Here is a 3,711-nt window from a genome sequence, read left to right as displayed (position 1 = left end):
GATCAAATTCACCTATAAATGCATGTGCAAAAGTCTAAAACATTATGCAGTCTGAGGGACTGGACTGCGTCCTCCTGGAGTCCGTGTACGGAGGCCCTACATCCCAGTAGCTCAGAATGTGACTGTATTTGGAAATGGGGTTTTTAAAGAGCTAATTGGGGTGAGATGAGGTCACATGGTCGCTTCTGATCCAATATTGCTGGTGTCCTTATAAGAAGGGGGAAACTTGGATACGCATGAGAGGTAGCGGGGCTGCGGACGCACAGAGAGAAGGCCGTGTGAGGACCCAGCGGCCATTTGTAAACCTGGGGAAAGGCCTCAGATAAATCTTGCAGACATTTGGATCTTGGGATTACACCGCCCAGAACTGGAAAATATAAATTCATGCTGTTTAAAATGACCAGTCTGTGGTATTTTGTTATGGCAGGCTTCCTAAATTTGTCCAGCTACTGAATCCAGCACCGTAAAGCAAGGAATGATGATGGCCTTGGCTATCCAAGAAAGGCAGGGGTTGATTTATCCTAGAAAACATCTACCACTGCCACTCGCTCCATGAATTTACTAACGTGTAAATACCACATAATTATCTTGATAGATGTAGGAGAACTAGTTCCCGATGATTTTTAGAGCGTGTGTCATGTCATAAACTATCGGTACCAAGCTTCGTCTCTTTAGGGCGGGCGAGAGAACAAGGCTCTTGCTCTCATTCCCACTGTTTAGCATCACCCCGAACAACCTGACCCACACAGTTACAAAACAAAAACGAAGCAGGGTTGAAAGGAGAACAACAGAAATCGAGGTATTTGCGGTTCATATAATCATCTACAGAGAGAACTTATGAAATGAAATGGGCTTGTCCTCAGAGCTTTCTGTTGTTGTGATAAACACCACCATCAAAAGCAGCTGGCTGGAGAGGACAGGGTTTATTTCGGCTTACAGGTCATAGGTCATCATTAAAGGACACCACACAGGGGCTCAAGGCAGGAGCCTGGAGACGGGATATAAGGAGAATATCTAGGTGTATGGAAAAGTCCAAACTCAGAGATATCAAATAAATACAAATTTCAGCAACAAGATGCTACTTTATAGTATTAGAAAGACAGAACTTTTTATTTTTTATTTTTTTAGGTAGGTTCTCACTATGTAGCCCTGGTGAGTCTGAAACGTACTATGTAGACCAGGTTGAAGATTCTAAGGGAACATTTCAGGGCAAGAGATCCACCTGCTTCTGCCTCCTCAGTGCTGGGATTCAAGGTGTGTGCCATCAAAACGTTTTTAAGTATTTTAAATTCATTTTTATAAAATTAAAAATAATATTTCTAATTATTCTTTGAAAATTTCATGCATGTATACAACGTATTTTGATTTTATCAACCCCTCCATAATATCTCTCCAGCCCCCACTAGAACCCACAATCTGCTTTTCTCTGTACCTGTAGTGGCAGAACGCTTTTTAACAGGGTAACCCCCTGCTAGATCCCGGTAGTCTATCCCATGAAATGAAGGGCTGGACCTCACTCAAGCTCTGTCTAGGGGTCAGATTGTAAGACAGGAGGAGGGGGAAGGAAGGAAGGCAATTTCAGATGTGGCTGAGCAGGGAAAGGTTCTGCCGTGGAGCTTGACAGCTGGAGGGCCTTCTCCAGATCTTCCGTGGTGGAAGGAGAGAACCAACTCTTTAGGTGAAATTTATGTTGGTCAATAGCTGACATTTTTGGAATACCTCTTGCTTATTTCTATATTTAACTATTTATTTATTTAACTATTGAATGTATTGGTTGCCATAGAGTTTTTGAGTGGCTGTAGAATCTTTAGACAGTAGACGAACAGCCCTCCTTCACATAGGAGTTCCTCTGTCACTGACAACATCCGGTTTCTGGCCACTCTGTTCCTCCGTTGTCTCTTTTGCTGTCCTTGCCCTGAAATGTTCCCTTAGAATCCTTAATTATTTTACTTCCCAAACATGCTACTCCAAGCTCTCTTTATTCACTTGGGCTGTTTGCACAAGGAACTTTCGGGAAGTTTTCTTTTTTTTAAAATGAAGTCATGCTTATGTGTCAATGGCTTGTATTCTCATAACGAATGCAGACCTAATTAACATTATTGCGTGTATGTGCCTGCTGTGTGTGTGCATGTGTGCACATGTGTGTGCATGTGGGTGTGTGTACCATGGCACATGTGTGAAGGGAAGGGGGCAGCTTTATGGAGTCAGTTTTCTTCCACCTTTACATAAGTGCTGCGGCTTGAACTCAGGCTGTGAGGTTTGCACTGCAAACAATTCTACCCATCGGGCCATTTCACCAGCCCCTGAATTGTTTTTCATACTTAAAGAAGAAATGTGGAAGTCTTAGTTAATTCCTGCTGCTGTGATAACGAGCATGGCCAGAAGCAACTTGGGGAAGAAAGGGTTTATTTCAGCTTACATCTTACAGTTAGTTCATCAAGACGGGAAGTCAGGGGAGGAGCTCAAGGCTAGAACCTGGAGACAGGAACTGATGTAGGAACTTGCCACTGGCTTGCTCCTTATGGCTTATTCAGCTACCTTTATTATACTACCCAAGACCACCTGCCCAGGGGTGATGCTGCCCACAGTGGGCTGGGCCCTCTCTCAGTAATCACCAGTCAAGAAAATGGTCCACAGAATTGCCTACAGTCCAATCTGATGACATTTTCCCAACAGAGGTTCTTTTTTTTCTCAGATGACCCTAGCTTGTGTCAAGATGACAAAACCCAACAGCAACAACAACCCTGCTGCCCCCACAATAGCACATGGGGTGATTCAAAACAATCTTTGATTTGCGGTGAGACAGCAGAAAAAAATGCAAAGGAGTCTCCTGTTAGGGGAGGAAAGTCTTGAGCAGGGCCCTGCTGGCTGCTTCTGCTGGGGCTCTTTCCTCCCACCGAGTCCCCTAAAAATATTCCTGATTTTCACAGTTGGCTTCATTCCTCCACTCTGGAACTAAGGGAGCCTTTAAGTAAGTGTTGATATTTGTTCATCTCTTCCTTTTCTTCCCCTGTGGTTTCCATGGCAGCTACTGTTGCCATAGAGAGTCTATAAATTGGGGATGCTTTCTCAAAACAGTTTAACAAGTAACAAAAGGAGTAAGAGGGAAGGCATTACAAGACAGGGCTCAAGCCGCTTCTTTTCCTAAAGCTCTATGATTTTCAAGGCCATTTCGCCTGGCTGTTCCTCTGCCATAGGCCTGCATGCATGTGCTCAGAGCAAGAGGGCTGATGGAAGAGTCTGGAAGCTAGGGCAGGTCTGGGGCAGCAATGAACACACGTATTGGATCAGTGTTAATTTGTTCAGCCAGAGCAAAGTTGTACTTTACTTCAGTTGGGACTTTCACCAAAGGCACATAAGTGACGTTGGTCTCCTAAGACTCGGCTGTGACCAGAAATCAACAGGCAGAGGCTACACATATGTCTTGAAAATGTTGAGGCCAGAATCAGAGGCTGGGACTATCTCCTCAAGATGGAGAGGCTGAGAACGTACCATGTCCTATGCATCTCACTGCGCTGTACTCAAGACGGACTGCGGAACCCAGGTTGTTCTCATATTTGGGGCCACTCTTCTGGTTCAGCCAAGTGCTGCGGTCACAGGTGCGTGGCATCACACCCAGCTAACGTTTACAAAGTAAAGTTATCTTCTGCTCTGTGCCTAGCTGGAGAGAGCTTGACTATGGCTAATTTGAGGTCTAGCCTCGGCTATTGA

The sequence above is a fragment of the Microtus ochrogaster genome, chromosome 18 (genome assembly GCF_000317375.1).
Source record: "Microtus ochrogaster isolate Prairie Vole_2 chromosome 18, MicOch1.0, whole genome shotgun sequence".
Lineage (NCBI taxonomy): Eukaryota > Metazoa > Chordata > Mammalia > Rodentia > Cricetidae > Microtus > Microtus ochrogaster.
The sequence above is the reverse complement of the archived record's forward strand: the minus strand, read 5'-3'. Positions refer to the sequence as shown.